At 25.3% G+C, this 14856-nt stretch overlaps 1 long non-coding RNA gene across 1 annotated transcript; it reads right to left on the reverse strand.

Moving 5' to 3' along the window:
• Nucleotides 1-8734: 8734 nt before the first annotated feature.
• LOC145849107 (uncharacterized) lies at nt 8735-13448 on the reverse strand. Its single transcript, XR_014372320.1, has 4 exons — nt 13419-13448; nt 10344-10445; nt 8870-9071; nt 8735-8792 (listed from the first exon to the last, which is right to left on the reverse strand). It is a non-coding gene; the product is annotated as an uncharacterized LOC145849107 (long non-coding RNA).
• Between the last annotated feature and the right edge of the window lie 1408 nt (nt 13449-14856).

Consider the following 14856-nt stretch of genomic DNA (forward strand, 5'->3'; position numbering starts at 1 on the left):
ACAAATGCATATTTTTGTATAAGGCTATAGAAACAAATTTTAATATAGACGCCACACCATTTCTTAATTGTTAACAAATGCTTAATTAAAAATTGAATTTGCTACGTATAATTTAAATAAAGATAAAATCTACTTATTATTTAATTTTTTTACAAGTTTTATTATTTTATATAAAGCTTTTTATTTTATATATGTATAGTTTTATCTTTTGTTTTCATATTTATAAATAAAGTAGACAAATTATTAAAAGTGGGAAAGTCCCCAGTCAGCTTTTAACTAGAAACAATATAAAAAAAAAGCCATTAAAGTAAGTATATTTAGTACCTCTCGTATCTTTACGTATTATTTTGTGGACACAATGTGCGTAAATAAGCGAGAAGTTACTGTAGAGTAGAGCATAACATATTAGCTAGCTCGAAAATGTGACAAATCTGCAAAATACAATAAGGGCGACGCATGATGACATAATAGGAGGTATAGGGCAATTTATACTACCACTAGTGCTATTGTGTTTTATATTTAGGTATGCAGTTACGTTAATCTTCAAAAATAGATGGAATTTTGATGTATGAGAAACAACTGTATACAAGGCAGTTTATGTTGCTGCACACTAATGGCAACGCGTGTTATTTTTGTTAGGAGCTGCGGAGAATAAAAACGAAATACCCAAACTTATTACTTTTATTTTGAAGTAATTTAAGACATTTTTAAAGTACAAGTACATCAATTTGTCAATTAAACAAAATATTTGTTTTGAAAGAAATTAAATTAACTATAAAAAAAAAACTTAATGTACAAAGCCAAGTTTTGTTAATAGTTATAACTACTTTTTTTTCAAATTAAAACTATTCTGGTCCTGCTCGAGTTGTCTTTGCTCGTGCTCAGCTTGTTACTAAAAACTTGTCTTATTTTTCTCGCGTTGTGATTTTTTTACAACGCAAGATCATGATTTTTAGATCAGATTTAAAAAATATATAGTTTCATTTAAATTTTTAAAATCTTTTTTTTCGATGCATTTCTTTTTGATAAGGGGAATCTGAGCTGAGTTAAATATATGTTATTTAAATGTATTTAACTTTATAGACACTAAAAGTCCTAAAGAGTGTTTATATTTCAAAAATATATATCAGAAGGGCAAAATTAAGTATAAAAGATATTAAAAGCAGAGAAAACAGTGTTTAAGAATTTAAACAATAGCGTGTTTTTTTTTTGCAAAATTGAATACGTTTCTGCAAATTTGCAACTACGTGCCTGGTGCATAGTTATACAATTCTAAGCTTTACTATAAAAACTTAATTTGTAAACAACATAAAACAAATCTTGCTTTAATTATACATTATTAAAAAACTTCAACTGGGCTTTGTTTATTTTTGAATTTGTACAATAACCAAATTGACCATTATTAAGTAATAAAAATAGTTTTATCATTTATTCCATAGTTTGTCATTTTATTTTTGTACAGAATTGCAGTTTGAAAATTTGTTCAGCGGTAATAAATTTTTTTCAGTATAATTATCTGTAGCTTTAATTGATTTCTTTCTTAAATCTTATTTAAAATTTGTATTTATAATGCTTATTTTATGATATAATTACTATATTTAAGTTTTCTAATACATAAATAATTACAACCACAACTTATTTTCATTTGCTTTTTATTTTCAGCGATAAACTTTATAACTTGTTTATTTTGATAAAATAAATTTTCTGAGTTTTATTCCAGCTTTTTTATAAGTTCAATTGATTCAGAAACAATTTTTTCAAGCTTTAATGAAGTTTGACTCTGTAAAATTATCAATTTAGTTAGTACAATTTATTTTACTTTTTCATTGTCTTAGTATACAATAATAAAATAAAGCATAAAAACAATAACCTTTTAAATTTAAAAACTACTTTTAATTGCCAAACTTATTCAGATCTATACGAATACAGTCTTAAAGGTTTAATTATATAACACAATTGTTGTAAAATGATTGTTCAGTAATACAACAATTAACTTTTTAAAATATTTGAATCAGTATTTTACATAAATGGTTATAAAATCTAAAAAGTGTTTTTAACAAAACTAATTGAGTAAAGCAACATTACTTTTTTATCGTTGAGACTTATACCATCACCTTTTGAAAAATCCTCTTTAGTAACTCCATTTATAACACTATTGTCTCTGTGAGATGACATTTATTTGAATATGTTTTATTGGCGAAAATCTTTAATTAACGTTAATAATACTACTTTATTTTTAATGTTAATTTAAAAACTTAAATTATATTAAGGAAAGCTGCAGCTCATTAAAATCAAATATCTGAAATCAATTTATTTTTTAAATTATGAATGCTTCACGATTTAAACAAAATTAAGCTACTAACTTTAACGTTATCGAGTTTAAATCCCTACTTAGTTTTTAATAATTGAAGTCATTTATTTTATATCAATAATAATTTTAAAACCTGTTCCAGGTTTTCTCTTATTTTATTTCATGATTTGAAATATTTTCCGCTATTTTTAAGAATAAATTCAAATCTAATTTAAACAACAGACGATTTTTAAAGTTTAAAATTATGTAAAAGGTATTATAGTCATACTTCTCTTACTTTTTATTTCATTAATTTAATATTAATCAGTCCTGTATAAATTTTTAATCAGTTTACTAAAATTCCTGAACGTAAACTGTTTTAAAACTAAGACACAAACATTCTTATAATCTAATTTAAACTTATAGTTAAATTAAGCTTTTGCTTTTTTACTAATTAGATAAGATTTTTATTGAATATTTTTCAACAATTTCTATTAATAGCAGAAATATTTAAAATATATGACAACATAATATTAATAGGTTTTGCTACTACAATCCATGTACATCCATTACTGGATATGGTTGTTTCCGACAATAGAAAGTTAAGAAGTAATATATTTAGCTTCTACAACAGGCAGCATTTATAAGGGCTGATTTTCTTACTTAATAAAAATTACTTCGCGGGCTGCAAAACAAAAAAAAAACATCCTATGAGCGCAGTTATTTAATATAATTCAAAAGTACTATTTTACACCAAAAATGTGGTAAAATAAGCAATAATAATATAAGGCCCGCAATCAGCCGGGATCGGGTATGCGTAATTGTGAATAGAGAATAAAAAAAAGATAATAATAAATCAATTATCACAGTAATGCAATAAATAAATAAATAAACAGATAATAAAAAAAACAAATAAATAAAAAAATATAAAAATAAAAATCATTCTTGTTCTCATTTCTTCATCTTCTTTGGTTTCTTGAAGCATTCTTTTCCCTTACTTTCAGTCTTTTGTGTACAGTAGATCTCCATTTGGCGCAGTCATTTGCAAGCAACACCCACTCATCAGTTTTTATATTCAAGCTTTTTAGGTCGTGCTTGCATACGTCCTTAAAACCGGTTGGACGACCTCGGTTTTTTTTGTAATTTTGGACGACCTCGGTTGCGTTTACCAACGACCAACTCGCCATATAACAGAGACTTTTGAATTCGCTCAGCACCCATCCTCAGAACATGACCGAGCCAGCGAAGCCTGCGCTGAGTGAGGGTAAAGTGCATGGTGGTAAACTATTACGTCTCAACACTTACTCGTTGGCAGAAGCAACAATACAGCATAAGTAATAAAAATTTATTAAACTGAGAGCATAATTGTCAATTTTTACAACTATTTTATTTTTAAATTGTTTTGATAAAATATCCTTTTAGCTAAAAAACCATTCGCAAGCAGCATGTTTTTAGTTTACGGACCGCATATTCCGAGCTATTTTATATAAAAATGTTAAACTAAATGAAAAAGTACTTTTTTTTAATTGAAAAAAAAACATATGTTAAAAAAAATATTAATTTCTGCTTAATGGTAGGTGTGTTTTCATTGCTAAGGCTATATGTAACAATAGATTTTTTTCACAAAAAAATACGTGCTTAAAAATCAAGTATAAATCACTTTTTATAAAACATGTTTATTGTTTTTTTATTGATGGAGCAAAACATCTCGGCTTTGTTGATGATAGCCGAAACAAACATTGGATATAAAAAAAAAAGAAGAATATTTTTCTAATCTGAATGTAAATAAAGAATACTAAGTTAGAAAATTATTTAAAAGTTGAAGAAAAAGGTGAACTATTTGTAAAATAATTATTCTTGTCTTTTAACTTGCACCTTATTTTTAGAAAGTATTGAACTCACCGATTTCGATCCCTTATATCTATAAGAAACGACTTTAAGTTATGTTAAGCTTTAAAATTTTTTGGTTAGCTGAGATAAAAAGTTTTAGATATACAAAAACTACTTTTAAAAAGTCAAAAACTCAAAAATTACTTTAAAGTTTAAACTCCATAGGTTTTTACAAAGTATTACATTTCATGACAGTCATAATTTTTAGGCCACCCTGCTTAGTATAAAATACTTCGAGCTTAAGTTCAAAGTCTTCAAAACCAATCTTAAAACAAACAATTACAGTACTACTACTCCCAATGACAAGACTTAAATAGCAATTACAAGTAAAAAAAAACTACATAACATAAACACTATACATACTTCAAGTAACTGAGTGTGGCCTTGCATAACTTCTCAAGCTTTTTTGACACTGGAAACATATCTGGCGAACTTTCAACGTATGAAACTTCTCTGTAAAAACATAATTGATAAATAAATACTAAATCTTAATGCGTAAATTGAAAATTAAAAGACAAAATAATAAAAAACAACAAAACCTAAACCTGGTTATTTTAGAACTTGTAGATGTAGCAGGAGTAACTGGAGTGATACTTACTACGGGCAAATTATCAACAGACTCGTTTGCATTGCACGCTGTGCTATCCATTTCATCTATGCTTGGCACATTCGCATCGATCCCAACCTTGCTTTCGGAAAAATCAGTGTACAAAGTCTTCAGTATCGGGTTGCTTCTGAACGCACACTCAACCTCAAAGCTCGTAGATGATTGGCTCTCTAGAGTTTTTGCGAAAACCCAATTCTTCTTAGAAGTGTACATAACGAAAGAGCTATTTTCTCCTGTGTTAACAGCATGGCCCCTCGGCATCGGATTGCTGAATCTCTTTCCACCAAACTCTTCTTTGTTGTTAGAATTCATTGCGAAGTCAGCAGGCATGCAGTTGTTTCGAGCGTCGTAGTTCATAAACTTACTGGTTCTTGCTATATTTTTTTCATTAGTGCATTCAGAAAGTCGATTAGGCAAGTGGGGCTTTTGCTTTGGTTTTTTGACATTGCAGTAAATCTTGTTTTTTAGATAGTTCATACCCCAATTAAGTTCTTCAATGTTCTTTACGTGACTGGACTTTTCGTTGCGGTTGAGCGACCACGGAAGTTCTTTGTAGTGTGGAGACATTAAGAAATTGCTCATATGATCTTCCTTCTGCACTTTTCCTTTTCTTTTGATCTCAACTTTGTCGATTATTGTTTCGGAGCTACTAGAAGTTGCCGCAGTATTCCGGCTGCTTACTCGGCGACTTGTGTATTTGCCAGGCTGTTGCTCAGACAAATACCTGCTTCTGCATGAGGTTGCATGCACTTTTGAGGTACGAGAGCTTTTCGAACTGCTGTGAGAATATCTACTGGCAGTTTTGATACCGGAATTGAAAGAGCTCTCTATCAAACTCGCTTGTGTGCTTTGATTTTTTAAGCTGTGCTTTTCTTCCAGTTTCTTCAACTTTTTTGAGAGAGCTTCTAACTCTCTTTCAAACTTTACTTTTATTGCGTCCGATGAACAATTAAGGTTTTCTTTGCTTATTTTGGCGTCGGTCAAATTGATCAACGACTTTGATCTAGACGCTCTGTTGTAGTGCGTACTGCACCACACTGTTCTATCTTCAGCTTCTGACTCCTTTGCAGTCGAGTAAAAAGAAAAGGAATCAGAAGGAAAGCAGCTGCTTGTATGTAATTTTGTTGCATTGATACAATCCTGGTTTCTTTCAAACTTGGTATGTTTGCAAACTTGTGAACTTTCTATATCCACTCTCTCATATGGGTTTATACTTGTTGACTCTGTCTTAAGCTAATTTATTATCATATTACAAAAAGGTATATTAAATTTGAGATACAGTTATTACAATTATCAAAACAAAAAGTTCACACATGATATTAATATAAAAATCAATTGATTTATTTATAAAAATAGTTTTAAAATTATTATTTCTCTAATCAAATTAAAATGAGTTAGAATAATAAATGAAATGTAATAGCTAAAAATAAACATTTAACTGAGTAAAATGAGAAATCAGTTTATATGTAATTACAAAAAACTTTAAAAAAATTATCTATATATATTAAAAAAATTATAATTATCAAATTCATTTTTACATTCATCATCAATCATTTTAAACATTTTTTAGAATTTTTTTAATCAGCTTAGGTATATTTTCAAATTTATTTTACGAAATGTCTTATAGTAACTAAATAACATACTTTTAACAGGCTTAATCAAGAATTTTTTTACAATAAAAACTAAAAAAAAACTGCTTTTTATATTATTATATTTTAAAAAGAAAATTTTATTTATAACGGTGTGGGTACGCAAAATTTAGAGTTTTAGACTGACGTGCAACGATTGGTTGTAGACTGACGTGCAAGGAAATAGCTTGTTAGTTTGCTTGTAAGCATAGCATAGCTTGCGTAGCATATTGAAAATATTACTTTTTAATTTTTTTAATCTTTTAAATTACTTATTTAATATGACTCCTGGAATACATAATAAACATAGTTGTCATGTAAACACAATAATTTTCATTCAACATTCAGAGTGCTGGGCTACAAAAACCAAACAATTATTTAGAAAAATTAACAACTTAATAATATATTTAAATCATATCAAACTGATTCTTAAATTTCCTTATAAAATCCGAGATTTTATAGTATTAGTACTGAAAAATCCTACCTTTTTGTTGTAGTGTCTTGGTTTTAGTAAAATTAATGTTACAAAGACCACTAAGACCAAATTCTTAATTGAAATGAAATAGTCTTTTAAAAAATAAACTGATTCTAAAAACTATTTTTTAATCTTAGAAATTTTCAAATATTTGTACAGACCAATCTTAAGATTTTGCCAACATTACCTTAATTTTATTTTAAATAAGGCTACAAAAACATTTTTTTTAAATAAAGAAAACTATAATATGTTAATCAACTTAAAAAAATCAAACTTATTTCTACTGAATCACAATTTTTTTAAGCATTTGAACTAACAAAAACTGACATTTTGCCAATATTACAGAAAAAATGATTAATCAGGGTTCGTGCGCGAATTTCTTTTTCATTTAGCCTGACTGAGACCGATTTAGCCTGAAATTTTTTCAAAGTAAGGAAAATGCCCTTTAGAAGTCATTTTAGGTATTGAGGGGTCTTGATTAGTACTATTGTATTTTCCGACTTCAACCAGCTTTATCTCAAAAAAAATTCTGAGCTTTAAAAATCTGCAAAAAGCAACTCATAGCATAGTTACAACTCAATAAAATAAGACTAAATTGTGAAAAAGGTGATTGACACTATGCCCTTAACAAAACAAATTTAGTGATAAGTTTAAAATAAGTGTTATATCTAATCTATTACTAGTGTAAATATTTAATAAATATTACTAAACAAAATTGTTCAACTTAATTAAGCACTAAGTAAAATCATTATAACCAGAAGTTATTATAACGTGCATTGTTGTGTTTTATTAAAACTTAAAATAAAACGCTTACATGAGCATTAAAATCAGTAGAAAATGTTTATTATAGTATTTTGACTAATACTTAAAATTGATACATAACTATAGATCCTTAACTCTAAATAAATACAGTGATTGTTGATGTCATATCAGATTTAAAAAGCTTGCACTTAAATTTAAAAAACCTTTAATATTTTGTTCTTATAAAGAAAAACGTATTGTACCTAAAATTTGTACTTTGACAAAACTTAGAACTTATATCTTAAAGCTAAGTTTTTAGTGTTGTGAATATCTCTAATAACTTTAAACAAACAGTAAAATATATTAACAAACTGCTGAGAGTTTTAATCTAAAAAGTGTTTAGTTGAAGCCTTTAAATTAGAAATAAAAACAGTTCAACCAAATAAGCTCTGAAAAATATAGCTGATGTAAACAAATTCAAACAAACAGCTAAGTTGTTGAACTAAACTGTAATGTTTAAACCATATTTTTTATGAATTTTCATAATAATGACGTATATAACCTACTTAAAAATAAAAAAGGAAGATTCATAAAATATTTTTAGAGATTTAACAAAATGTTTTAAGCATTTATTTTACAAATACTGACTGATTTTGTCTTTAATAAGTAAATATTTATTTAGAACTAATTCACATCTTAATTTGATCTTAAAAAGATTTCTTAATTTTTTTATAATCATAAATTTTCAAGCATTTGAACTGAGAAATACTGAGATTCACAAATTTTTAAATAACAAAACTGATTTAGCCTGACGTTTTTCAACTTTTTTCAAAAAAACTGATTTAGCCTGACGCGCACGAACCCTGTTAATTATGTCGCGTATGTACTCTTATATATAAAGATTGTAAATAAACACCAGTAATTTCATACACAGATTTAGTTACATAACTTTAGCTTTGTTGCTAATTTATTTTGAGTTTTACTGGGCTATAAAGGATAATAATAATAATTCTTGTATAACTTTGTTTTCTTGATAAAACCTGATGAACTAAACAACATAAAAATATAGCTTGAGTTTTTAGTTTTATAACTCACCCCTCTGTCTTTTTAAGTAGTTGAAATACTCCTCTGTACGAAAATCCAAAAATTTGTACAAACCTTCTAAAAAAATCAGTATGCATAAATATAAAGTAATTTTTTTAATAGTTTTTTGAAATACTTTATCAAAATATAAACACCTGTGTTGCTGTTTATTTGACTTTTGTTATCCCCATAACGGTTTTGGTAATTCGATTTATCATTTTTTGATAAACTGAAATATTCATTTATTTGATTTTTAAACTTTGCAAAATTCGGACTTATATTACTGTCACCGGTAGTTGTGTTCGTATTCGACTTTGTTTCAGTCCGTCTTTCAGTTAGTATTGCAGTTGAGCTGTTCTGATAAAATATAAAAAGTCAAAGTCTGCGAAGAAATAATTTTTGTTAGTGAATAAAATTTTTAATAAAGAGAAAAAACGGGTATTTAAAATGATTTTAACAGTATCTTTTCAAAATTGATTAAAAAAGTTAAACATATAAGTACCTAATCTATTAAACGTAAAACTGTTTTTTACGCAATCTATATAATGTTTAAAATTATACCAGAAAAATTTAAAGTAGTTTTTAAAGCTCGTATATGAAGTAATTTTTTTATATTAATATATAAAACATTTTTTTGTAATGTCAGCTAATCGAAAGCTGAAAAGTGTTGGACTTTTATAAGTATATAAATAGGAACTTATAGTTAACTTTATTTTAAATACTTACCTTAACACATGGGCTGGTAAGGTTTATAGTTGTTTTGGTTCAATTAAGAAAAATGTCAAAATAAAAAAATTAAATTTTTCCATAAAAAAAGTTGCAGCCCAAAAAACTATTATGACCATCCAAAATCACTTTTTATTTCTATTTAAATAATAATAAAGTTACTTATAAATTTCCTAGACTAATAATTTAAATCTTAAATGAAAGATTATATTCTAATATTTAATTAAAGACATTTCAACTGCTTTCGATGTACTATGACATCATAATCTTACACAAAAGTTGTTATACTTAGAGTTTTCACTTTTTATTAATCGTTAGATTTAAAGCAATTTATAATAACCTAAATTTTGTGAAAAATATACTGAAAAAACAACTAAAAGCATTAAATAAGGTATATATTATGTAAAATATTTGATTTCTAAATTTTCTTTAGGTAAATACTTAATGAGTTTAATATACATTTTAGGTAACCAACAAAGTATCATTTGATAATTAATTATTTTTATAGTAGTTTTAAAGTTAACTCAAATACTAATGTGAAGTATAAATTCCTTAAACTATTTTAATACTTAATATGATATATGAGAAAAGCTAAAAGTTTTAAACTATAAATAGTTTCATTTACTTCATTTTGAAAGTTGTTCAAACTAGATGTTTACATTGAACTACAATTTATCTTGTTAGCTCATATTTATTATTGGAGTATTACTATAATAGGCTTACTAAGGCTTCTAAATACTTAAAAGAAAAAGTTAACACAATGAAAACACAAAATGTAAAAGAATAACAGATACAAATTCAAAAAATAAACAGCTTTTTTAAATACGTAGTATAATGCATTTTTCATATTATATTTATATTCAAACTTTCTAAAATATGAAAATCTTATTAAGAATTGCTAACCTTGTCATAAACTTTTTTATTTAAGCTGCCATGTAGTTTATGTTTCAAGCAAAGCTCTTCCAGAAGTATTTGTTTTTCTTCAGACTCTTTTTGTAGAAAGTTCTATAAATTTGTTCAGCTTTAACAATTAAAATGTTAGTAAAGTAATACAAAACATACCGATAATAACTATGATAAAAATTAAAAATAAATATTAATTGAAAAAACAAAAACTTTTCTATAAAACTAACTATAACCTTAAAAAAATGTATATACAAATCAAAAAAAAAATAATATTTATACCAAATACAGTAAAGAGAATTTATTCATCAGTACAAAAAATATTTTATACTTGAAACTAGATAGCAAAATTCTTTAATAATTTCTTATCTATATCTTAGGCAATTACATATTAGCATCAATAAGAAATAAAACAATAAATAGCGCAAATAGACAGATTTCGATAGTACAAAAGTTGAGAGTGACAAAACATAGATTATATAAAAATAAGATAGTATAATATATCCAATAAAATTGAATTGATTTACAGTAACCTCTCGCTTATTTACGCACATTGTGTCCACAGAAAAACTGCGTAAAGATACGAGAGATCGTAAAGATACGAGAGGTACCAAATTTACTTACTATAATGGCTGTTTTTTGATATTGCTTCCAGTTAAAAGCAGACTGGGAACTTTCTCACTTTTTAAAAAATTTAATTTATTTATAAATATGAAAACAAAGGATAAAACTATACATATATTAAAAAAAATGATTTAAATTTATATAACATTATAATACTTTTAGAACATTTTTACTAATTTTAATAATAAATAGATTTTATTTTTATTTATATGTGATTTATTTGATACTAAAAATTTATATTCTATTCTACTTAAAAAATTCAATTTATAATTAAGCATTTGTGTTAAATGTAAACTCTATATTTAATAAGTATCACTGCTACTTTTTGCTAGGAAGTTTCATAAGATTTCTTTTTTAGATGTTTGTTCATATATAGGGCAAGAGTGCATTATTAGTTGTGTTTTAAACTTTCATTATTTCATTATACTTTTAATATTTAACACAGTCATATTTCTTTCAGAATTTTAATTTAAACTCTTATTGTTAACAATATTTCTGATGTACTGAGGTATAACTAAATGTTTATCAGTTAGTCAAGGAACATAAGTTTACAAAGTCTTAAGATATAGTGAAGTGAGTTAGCATTTGAAAACATATTTTACATTAAAAATATAAAATAAACCTAATTTGTGCAATATTAAAAATATTAAAAAAATTTTTTTGAATTTTTTGGAATTCTAAAATGCGTAACTAAACGAGAGTGCATAACTTCACGAGTGCGTAAAGATGCAAGAGATTACTGTATTAACAAAAACACAGTATTAAGAACACTAGCAGTTTCATTGTGAACAAGTGCAAAATAATCTTAATAAGTTATAAAAACAACTTATATGTTTGAGCTTTTAAACTACTCTTTTAGCTAGACATACAACTAGAAATCTTTTAGCTAGAAATTACACTACTTAAAATATAAATCATTACTTTCAATGTACAATCAAATAATATAATTGTTTCAAAAAATAATTAACACTTTATTTAAAAACCATAGTATTCAGGCTAAAACATGTTATGTAATAAACTAAAACATTAATCAATATGTTGCTGTTTTCTAAAGCAACATAATTATAACAGTTTTAGTTTTTATGATATGGTCTAACTTTATAAAAATAAAATTTTAATTTTACTAAAAATTTATATCTATATATGAAAACTTTTTGGTATCAATTAAAGTTTGGTAGACTTTTTTTTCAAAAACTAGAAAGTAGTTTTATAAGTTTTTTTGTAGAAAAATGTGTAAACTATATAAACATTTATGATTACAAAAGGAAAACTTTCATTCAAAATCAGCAAATCAAAAGTGTATTATAAAACTATTTTTGAATAATTTTACAACTCGAAGGGTTTCATTTTTAACTTTGGAAACTTCTGACCAAATCACATATTGTTTTTATTTTTACAACATTAAAAAAACTATAGTTCTACAATTTATTTTTTCATCAAGTTGTCAAATAAATATTTAAGGCTGCTATTGTTTTAAAATTATTATTGGTTTTTGATATAAGTTTAATTTTAGCTAAATTGTTTTAAGTGGAAATTTTTGACTAAGTAATTTAATAACATATCATTAAATACTTTTTTCTATTATTAAGAATTACTAATCATTAATTTTGATTAGTACCTTGTTTTAAATTTCTTATGTATAAAATATTTTGTTATTCATGTTAGTTTCACAATGTTAAGCAAAACCTTTCCAATGTTAATAAAAAACGAGGCTTAGGTTTATATAGAAATTATTTTACTAAAAAAATAAAGAACTGGGATATTAAGATTTTGCATTCTGTTTTTCTGGTATTCACAAAATGTTTATAAATTTAAACACTTTTATGGACCTGAGAAATTTTAGACAGTTATGTAATTTTTTCAAGTGCATTATTAAAGCTACCAAACAAAATACACTATTTGCAAACAAAAAGGTTGTGCAACCCCACTAAAAATGGTATGGCTTGTACAAACTCCAAAAAATTTAAATCTTTTTATATTAAGATCTGGCCAGTTCCAGACCTAATTTCAAAACTTAGATTTGCTGGATCAATTTGAAATCAAAATCCAGCCAAAATTTATGAAATTTGAAAAAAATTCTATAATATCAAGTTTAATTATCAAAACTACCCTTAAATATGCCTAAGACTTTTTTATTTTATTTTCATCATGAACTCAAGAATATCTAGTGTAAATTTCATAAGTCATCAGTGATCTACTAGATCAACAACACTTGAATTCAGATATATTTTTATAATGATTCAGATCAAGATAATATTTTCTGATTGTGGTCTGGCCGAATTTAGATCTCAAAAGTCATTGTCTAACCAGATCCGCATCCTAATATTTGGATTTGGTAGATCATTACTGTTAAGGTCTTTAAACATTTTATTAAATATATTATACTAAAGAAACTTTTAAGCAATAAGCCTACTTAGGTATTAGTTCATTTATGCTAAAATAAAAAAAAACCTTTAAGTTTTTGTTGTCATTTGAAAGTTTTTCTATTTTTTGTTGTAAAATTTGAATGTGTGCTTTATATGACTCTTCTTTTTGTTTTATTTGTAAATCTGTAACCTTTAATCTCTTTACAAGGGCTGAAATTTGAAATTTTTGTTTCTGAACTTCGTCTATAAAAACAAAAATTGAACTAGTTAAAAAGTACTACTAAAGGTGATAAATATAAAACTAAAGCTCATTTAAATTCTGAATAAATAACTCATTTAATATATTTTAGAAACAATTTTTTGTTATAAATTAAATCAAGTAAATAAGCTTTAACTTGTTTAAAAGACAAAATAATCTATGTATTGTTTAAATAAAATGCAAATAGTTTTTTGTTTTCTTTCAACTAATTAAGGGCATGGGGGAAGGGGGAATCACTTGTATTACAGCTTGATCTTACTTTGAATAGATTTAAGTAAGCTACAAGTTGGTTTTTGTAAATTTTTATCATTTGAAAAAAAAAAAGTTTAGTCAGTTAAAGTTGGAGAGTACAACATGTTTCTCATAAAATAAGAAAACTAAAACAGAAAATAAACAGAAATCACTAAAAATATATCTCTTGTTATGTTTTTCGAGATAAATACCTTACATTGTCAAGAAATGTTCCTTGAATTATTTAGAATAGTTTGTTGTAAGAAACTTTTTGAAAGTAAAAAAAAAATTTGAACTCAAAAAACTTTTTTTTTGATTATTGAAAGTAAAATTAAACAAAAACTTAACAACTTCTTACACCAGATTTTTCTAAAAATTACAAGGATTTTTTCTTGTTAATTTGAGGTTATTATCTCAAAAACCAGAGGAAATATATTTTTAGACATTCCTGTTTATTGGTAGTTTTATTTTTCTTTTTCCATAAGGAGTCTTTTGTACATATTAACTTAAACTGGCTATACACCAGAAGTTTTTTGATATAAAAAATGTGTAAAAAGCAACTTGTAGCTTACTTAAAACTCTACAAAATAGAATTGTAAAAAAAAGTAAGGCTTCCCCTCCTATGCCTTAATAACAATAGTTAAAACTTAATTATACCTTTTGTTGTTTCTATGTAGACATTAGTTGGAATTCTTTTTTTTGATACTTGAAAACTGTATTCCATAAATATATGTTTATAGTAAATAATTTATCTTAGATAACAAAGCTAATAAATATTTCACTACAGAGTCTTTTTTATTTAGGTAAAATAATAGTTGCAACATAACTTATATTAAAAAAAAATTGAACCAAATAAATGTTATGGTATATATTTTACTGTATTAATTTTAATTAACATTTTAAGACTTAAAACTAAATTGAGAAAAAAACTGACTGTTTAAAAAAAGTTTTTTTATTTAATTGTAGGAAAAAAAAAATCAACAGAAAATTAAAAATAATCTATTATTTATATCTTACTTAAATTGGTTAAGTT

This window comes from Thalia democratica, chromosome 1 (genome assembly GCF_965202585.1).
Source record: "Thalia democratica chromosome 1, ktThaDemo2.hap1.1, whole genome shotgun sequence".
Taxonomy (NCBI): domain Eukaryota; kingdom Metazoa; phylum Chordata; class Thaliacea; order Salpida; family Salpidae; genus Thalia; species Thalia democratica.